The following is an 8,749-nucleotide window of genomic DNA, read 5'->3' on the forward strand; positions in this document are numbered from 1 at the left end:
CCCCCTGAACCTCTATAAACACATCTACACCCCTCTAATCCCATCTGAACCCTTATGAACCTAAACCCCAGAAAATACCTCCAAATTCCTCCAAAACCATCGGAGCCACTCGGAACACCTCTAAACCAATCGAAACCCCTATGTATCCATCTGAACGGCTCTGAAACCCTCTAAATCCTCTAACCCCTAAACCCCTCCAAACCTCTCTGAAAACTCAGAACTCCTCCAAACCCCTCGAAACGACTTAGTATCATTTAAAAATAAATTGGATAGGCATATGGATGAGAAGGGAATGGAGGGTAATGGCATGAGTGCAGGCAGGTGGGACTAAGGGAAACAGTTGTTCGGCATGGACTTGCAGGGCCGAGATGGCCTGTTTCCGTGCTGTAATTGTTATATGGTTATATGGTTAAATCCCTCTTAAACCCTCTGAACCACTTTAAAACTCCCTATACCCCTCGGAACCAGTCTAAACCATTCTGAACCCCTCTAAATCCCTGTCAACCCCTCTAATTTACTTTAAACGCCTCTAAACTTACCTGAAACTGTCTGAATGCCTCTAAACCACTCCAAATCCATCTACACCCCTCCGATCCCCTCTAAAACCCTCTAAGCCACTCCAAAACACTCTAAAACCATCTGAACCCATCGGAACCGATCTGAGCACCTCGGACCCATTCCAAACTCAACTCAACTCTGAACCCCTCTGTAGATGGTTTATGCACGCAACCTAGAATGTCGCTACCTCAATAGCACTAACCACGCCACCCATATCAGTATAACTGTGAGATCATCCCCTTGTTCCTCCCTGTTGGTTCCAGGACGCCTGAAGACTAGATGCAGTCAGTGCTGGGACGTGTGTGCCATGTGCTACAATAAAGGACCCAGTAAAGGTCACAGTGTGTTGGACTAAACCTTTACATGGTGTCAGAAGTGGGATTCGAACCACGCCTCCAGTTGGAGACCAGAATCTTGTGTACAAGATTGCTACTCACCCCTCTGTCACGCCTGTGATCCGAGTCGCACACAGGGTGTCAATCGCTATGAAGGACAAGGTGGAAGCCATGCTGAACAACATGGTTAAAATGGGGGTGTTGGAGGCCGTCAGCGATCCCACCGAGTGGGTCTCCACCATGGTCGCCACCATGAAGAAGGGTAAGAACGAATACTGGTGTGCATCAACCCCAAGGATTTAAATATGGCTATAAAACGTCCCCACTACCCTATGCGGACTGTAGAAGTTGTTGCTGCCCAGGTCGGTCAGGCCACCGTATTTTCGGTCCTCGATGCCAGAAGCTCGTTCTGGCAAATACCTCTGGACAAACGCTCATCAGACTTAACAACTTTTAGTACACCCTTCGGAAGGTTCAAGTTTTTACGAATGCCGTTCGGCATCAACTCTGCTAGCGAGGTGTTTCAGCGCTCCATGGAGCAACTGTTTGCCGGTCTGCCGTGTGCCATTATTGTGGATGACATTCTTGTTTATGGGAGAGATGCTGCTGAGCATGATCGCAACCTCCGACGGTTTCTTGACCGCGCTCGCCAGATCAACCTAAAGCTTATCCCGTCTAAATGCAGGTTTCGTGTAGCTGAGGAGCCATATGTTGGCCACATTTTCACGTCCCGCGGGCTGAAACCTGATCCGCAGAAGACAAACGCTATCTCCGAGCTTCCTGCCCCGACTGATGTTACCAGCCTGCAACGGTTCCTGGGTATGGTCAATTACCTGGGCAAGTTTATCCCGAACCTCAGCGATCTGAGCGCGCCTCTGAGGCAACTGACAAAGAAGGATATCGCCTGGTCCTGGTTTCCCCAACACCAATAGGCTTTCGAACTCCTCAAAACGAAGCTGATCAGCACACCGACTCTTCGGTTCTTCAATCTGCAGCGTCCAATCGTGGTGACAAGCGATGCTTCCCGTTTTGGACTCGGTGCTGCCTGCCTGCATCTCTATGGTGATGACTCGCTGCAGCCCATATCCTATGCCTCGCGAACTATGACGGACACCGAGCAGCGCTATGCTCAAATAGAGAAGGATCTTCTGGCGGTTTTGTTTGCCTGCTCCAAATTCAAGGACTTCCTCTACGGTGCCAGGTTCACTGTCGAGACGGATCATCAACCCTTAGTGACTATCCTCAACAAGCCAATCCACATCGCCCCGGCCAGACTGCAGCGGATGTGCTGCAACTACAGCGGTTCGACTTCAAGATCGTGTACAAGAAGGGCACTGAGATGCATGTGGCTGACGCTCTGTCCAGAGCCCCCCGGTCCTCCTGCGGCAGACATCCCTACGAACAGGAGGACTTGCAGGTTCTCAATGTCATTTTCGATCCCTCCAAACAGCAGCAGTGCCTGGTTGAGCACACTGCCAACGACCCCGATCTGCAACAGCTTGCTGCTGTCATCAGGCGTGGGTGGCCCGAAAAGTGCACCTCGTTGCCTGCGGGGGTACTTCCCTTGTTTCTGGTTCGCGATGAACTGGTGCTCCGGGACGGGATCATCATCAGGTGTCACAAGGTGGTCGTCTCCGCCTCCCTATATGCCTCGTACTACACCGCTGCCCACGTGGGGCATCCAGGAGCCGATGCCACAGTCTCACATGCCCAAGAACAGTACTATTGGCCTGGCATGGCAAAGTACATTATGGCCCGTGTAGCCTCCTGTCCTGATTGCAACTCTCTTGCCCATCACCAGCAGCGCCAGCCGCTTCTACAACAGCCGGCCCCTGACATGACCTGGTCATCGCTGGCCGCAGACATTTTTGATTGGCGTGGTGAGCAATACCTCGTGTTGGTTGATTCCTAATCGAACTGGTTCGAAGTGGACCTTCTCCCTGTCATCACCTCTGAGATGGTCATCAACAAGCTGCGCCGACACTTCGCCACCTTTGGATCCCCGGTCCGTTTACAGACCGACAACGGTCGTCAGTTCACCAGCGCAGAGTTCAAAGCTTTTGCCGTGATGTGGAGCTTCACTCATTTCACCAGCAGCCCAGAATACCCGCAGAGCAATGGCCTGGCCGAACGTGCTATCCGCAGCGCAAAGACCTTGCTCGAACAGTCTCGTCTCTCCAACAGTGATTTCTACCAGGGCTTGCTAAACCTCCGCAATATTTCCAGGGACAATACCATGCGACCGCCTGCTCAACGTCTGGTGTCACGCGTTCTTCGCCCACCGATGCCGATCGCACAATAATCCTTGGTGCCAAAGGTCCTTCAGCCTGCTGCTGTACAGCAACGGATAGCTCAACGGCATGAAGTTCAGCGCCGCTCCCACGACAAGTCCTGCCGCCCCCTCTCACCACTACTGCCTGGCCAGGTCGTTCGTTTGCAGACTTCCACCGGGTTCTCCCGACTCGCAACCGTGGTCGGTGTGGACAATTCGCCACGGTCCTTCTTGGTGGACTTTGAGGGGACAATCTACCGCCGCAGCCGCCAGCACCTGTTGGCTGTCAGCGAGCCCAAGCCTGTCCCTGCGGCCCCGCATGCTCATCGGTTGCGATTCGAGCCTACAACCACTAACTACCCCTCGACTCGCTGCATGCCCCCATCTGCCCGTTCGCCGCGGTCCACTCATCCTGCTTGTCCGGGTTTCTCAACACCTGTCCGCACCTCCCCTTCCCGCGCTCCTCTCTCACCGCCTACTCCGATCTCTCCTGCACAGTCCCCTTCCCCTGGCTGTCCTGTGCCGTTCGGCTCCCCTTCCGCATTCAAGGCTGGGTCTCCGCCGGCGTTCTCCATCCCAGTTGTTCCTGCTCCTCCTCCTCTTCTTTCGGGTGTAGAGGGTGAGGGTGCCATGCGCACCCGCTCGGGTCGGGTTGTCAGACCTCCTGACCGTTACGGTGATTTCGTTTAGATTTGCAGGTTTTGTATAATCTCCCTGCCACTGTTGTATCTTTGATTTCTTAAATTTCTAAGGGGAAGGATGTAGATGGTTTATGCATGCAACCTAGAATGTAGCTACCTCAATACCACTAACCACGCCCACCCATATCAGTTTAACTGTGAGAACCTCCCCTTGTTCCTCCCTGTTGGTTCCAGCATGCCTGAAGACTAGATGCAGTCAGTGCTGGGACGTGTGTGCCATGTGCTATAATAAAGGACTCAGTAAAGGTCACAGTGTGTTAGACTTCACTCCTTTACACCCTCTAAACACCACTGAACCCTTCCAAACCCCTTAAAACCACTAAACACCTCTAAATACATCGGGACTACTCTCAACATCTCTAAACCCCGTTAAACCCCTTTAACATCCTCTAAACCAATCTCAACACATATTAACTCCTCTAAACCACTCTAAACGCCCCTAAACACCGCTCAACATCTCAAACCGCTTTCAACATTTCTAAATTCCTCTGAAGCTATCTGAACCCCCTCGCCAACCCTCGAAAGCCCTCTAAACCTCCCTAAACTGATGTAAAGGCCTCTAATAATAATGGCCTCTAGTAAACGCCTAAAAATCCTAAAAATCCTAAAAACGCCAAAAAACATCTCTAAAAACTCCGAACTTTTCTAAACCTCTCTAAACCACTCTAAACCCCTTAAACCCCTCTGATCCCCTCTGATCCCCTCTAAACATCTCTAAACACCTCTGAACCACTCTAAACCCTCTGATCCCCTCTGAACCCCTATGAACACCTCCAAATCTCTGAACACCTCTAATCTCCTCAGAACACCTCTGAAACCATCTGAACCGCTCTAAACCCCCTCTAAATCCCTCTAGTTCCCTCTGAACTGCTATGAGCCGCTCTAAACCGCTCGAAACCCCCTCTAAACACATATAAAGCCCTCTGAAGCCCCCTAGAGCCCTCAAAACCCCTCTAAGACCCTCTCAACATATTAACCCCTCTAAACCAGTCTAAACACCTCTAAACATCTATAAACCGCTCTCAACCTCTAAACTCCTCTGAACCCCTCTTAACCTATCTGAACCCCTCGAAATCCCTCTAAATCACACCAAATCGCTCCAAATCCATCTGAACCCGTCTGTACCCATATAAACCTCTCCAAACACCTCTAAACCCTCTAAACGCCATATAAACCCTCTAATCCCCTCTAAACCCTTCCAAACAACTTAACCATTATATACCATTCTGAACCCATCTAAAACCGTTCTTATCCCACCAAACCCCTCTAAACACCTCTAACCCCTGTAAACTCATCTACGCCACTAGAAACGTGCTTGAAACACCTCTAAACTCTTCTAAATTCCTCCAAACGCCTCCAAACCAATCTGAACCCCTCTGGACCACTCTGGACACATCTAAACCCCTCTTAAGCCACTCAAAATCCCTGCAAACACCTTAAACCCTCTCTAAGTCCCTCTAAGCACCTCTAACCCACTCGGAACCCCCTCTAAGCCCCTCCAAACCGTCTTCACTCCTCTGAGCCTCTCTAAACTACTCCAAACACACCTGAACACCTCTGAACCCTTCTAAACCTCTATAATTCACCTTACAGTCATCTAAACCCCTCTAAACATCTCTAACCACATCTAAATACCTCTATTCACATCGACACCCCCTACGAATCCCTCCAAATCCCTCTGAGCTCCTCAGAACACCTGTATACCCCTCTAAACGATCTAAACCCCTCTGAGCTCCTACACACCTCTCTAACCCCCTCGGAACACAACTGAACCCCTCTAAACCGCTCAGAATCCCTCCAATCCCCTACAAAGCCTCTGGACTCATCTGAGCCACTCTAAACACACGCCCAACCTCTCTGATCCCATCTGAAGCCCTCGAAACCTCTCTAAATCCGTCGGAACGACTCGTGTCCCCTCTCAAGCCCCCGAACCCCCCCTAGAAACTCCTCGAAACCACTCGAAACCCATCTAAACCACTCGAAACTTCTCTAGCCACCTCTAAGCACCCCGAAGCCCCTATAGACACCTCCAAACCCCTATGAGAAGGATTGAACACCTGTATACCACTCTAACCCCTCTAAACCCCTCCAAATCCCTCGAAACCCCTCTGAACACATCTGAACCGGCCTAAACACCTCAACGCCCCTCGAAACCCCTCTAATCCCCCTCAGAAGCCATCTAAACCACTCTAAACCCTTCTGGACCACACTAAACCGCTCTAAACCCCTCCACACCTCTCTGAACCCCTCTGAACCATTCTAAACCAGTCTAAACCCTTCTGAACCACACGAGCCCCGCTAAAGCCATCGAAACCCCTAGACTTCTGGACCCATCTGAACCCCTCTAATTCCATCCACATCCCTCTGACACCATCTAAACCCCTCTTAACCTCTCTAAACACCCGGAACCACTCGCGTCCCCTCTAAAGCCATCGAAACACCTAGAAACCACTCGAAACATCTCGAAAACCCTCTAAACCCCTCTAGACACATCGAAACACCTCGAAAGCCCACTAACCCACTCGACGCTCCTCCGAAACCCTCTAAAACCCTCTAAACCCCGCTTTAATCTCCTCTAAACGCCTCTAAACTCCGCTGAAGCCACGTAAACCTCTCTGAACAACTATCAACACCTCTAAACCCCTCTAAACCAGTCCAAACCACCAAACCCCAATCAATCTGAACCTCTCTAAACCCCCTGTTAAGCCCTCTAATCCCCTCTAACCGCCTCTAAACCCCTCTAAACCTCACTAAACAGCTGTAAATTCCTCTAAACCCAACTGAACCATTCTGAATCTCTAAACCCACCCAGACCCGTCAATACATCTCTAAATCCCTCCAAACACATAAGAACCCATCGGAACACCTCTAAACCTTTCGAAAACCATCTGTTTGCCTGTGAACGGCTCTGATACCCTCTAAACCCTTCTAAACCACTCTAAACCCCTCTGAAGCCCTCTCAACCCCTCTAATCCCTTCTAATCCACTCTAACCGCCTCTAGACCCACTGAACCACTCTAATCCCCTCTAATCCCCTCTAATCCCCTCTAAACCTCTCTAAACACCTGTAAACTCCTCTAAACCCAACTGAACCTTTCTGAATCTCTAAACCCATCTACGCCCATCTAATCCCCTCTAAATCCCTCCAAACCCATAGGTACCCCTCGGAACACATCTAAACCATTCGAAAACCTTCTGTCTGCCTCTATACGGCTCTGAAGCCCTCTGAATCCCCTCTAACCTGCTCTAAACCCCTCTAAACACTTCTGAACCCATATGAAACCCTCTAAACCACTCCAACCCACTCTAATCCCCCGATGAACACCTCTAAACCCTTCTAACCCCCACTAAATCTATCTCAAAACAAATGAGCACCTCTGAACCCCTGCAAACACCTCTAAACCACTCTATACCCCTCTAAACACCTCTAACACACTCTGAACACCACTGAACCCCTCTAAACACTTTTAAACAACTCTAAACACCTCTAAACCCCTCTGAACCCCTTGAACCGCTGTAAACCCACTCTAAACCCATTTAAACCCCACTACACAACTCTGAAGCGCTCTCAACCTCTCTAAAACCCTATGAATCCATCAGAACCAATCTAAACCCATCAAAATCTCTTTAAATCCCTCTAAACCCCTCTGATCCCATCTGAACCTTTCTAAACCCCTCTAGCATTCTCAAAATCCCCCGAAACCTCTCTGAACACGTCCATACCCATGTAAACATCTCTAAACCCTTCTAAACTTTTCTAAGCCCCTGTAAATCCGTCTAACCCCCGTCTAAACTCCGATAAATCCCTCTAAACCCCTCGAAACCACTCTGAACACTTATAGAATATAGAAACATAGAAAACAGCTATGGCCATTCGGCCCTTCCAGCCTGCACCGCCGTTCAATGTGACCATGGATGATCATCCAACTCATTATCCTGTACCTGCCTCCTATCCATACCCCATGATCCCTTTAGCTACACGGGCCACTTCTAACTCCCTTTTAAATATAGCCAAAGGAATATGTCCTCAACTACTTTCTGTGGCAGAGAAGTCCACAGATTCACCACTCTCTTTGTGAACATTTTTTTTCTCGTCTCAGTCTTAAAAGATGCCCCCCTTATCCATCAACTGTGACTCCTTGTTCTGGCCTTCCCCAACATCGGGAACAATCTTCCTGCATCTACCCTGTCCAACCCTTTAAGCATTTTGTAAATGTCTATAACTCCTCTAAAGCACTCTAAACATCTCCAACACGCTCTCAACACCTATACACAGCTCTAAACCATCTGAACATCTCGGAACACCTCTGAATCGCTCAAAACCTGTCTAAAGACTTCTAAACCTCTCCAACGCCGTATAACCCCCTCTGAACCCCTCTAAACGCATACGAACCCCTTTAAATCCCTCTAAACCCCTCCAAAGTGCTAAACCTCCAAAAACACCTCTAAACCCCTCTTAAGCCCTCCGAACTCCTCTGAAAACATCTAAAACACCTCTAAACGCTCTAAACTCGTCTGGACCCATCTATACGCATCTAATCCACGTTAACCCCTCTTAGCCCACCCGAACCCCTCGAAACCCCTCTAATCCCCTCTAAACCCATTAAACCCCTCTAAACTACTCCAAACCAATCTAAACACATCTCAACTCCTCTAAACCATTCTAACCTCCTCTAAACATCTCCAAAACGCTCTGAACACCTCTAAACCCCTCTGAACCCCTTTGAACACCTCTGAACCACTCAAAACCCCTCTAAATCCATCTAAATCACACCAAACCGCTCAAAACACCTCTGATCACGTCTGTACCCATATACACATCTCTATACACCTCTAAACCACTCTAAACCCATATATGTCCCTCTAAACCGCATCTAAACGCA

The sequence above is a fragment of the Amblyraja radiata genome, chromosome 43, assembly GCF_010909765.2.
Source record: "Amblyraja radiata isolate CabotCenter1 chromosome 43, sAmbRad1.1.pri, whole genome shotgun sequence".
Classification (NCBI taxonomy): Eukaryota; Metazoa; Chordata; class Chondrichthyes; order Rajiformes; family Rajidae; genus Amblyraja; species Amblyraja radiata.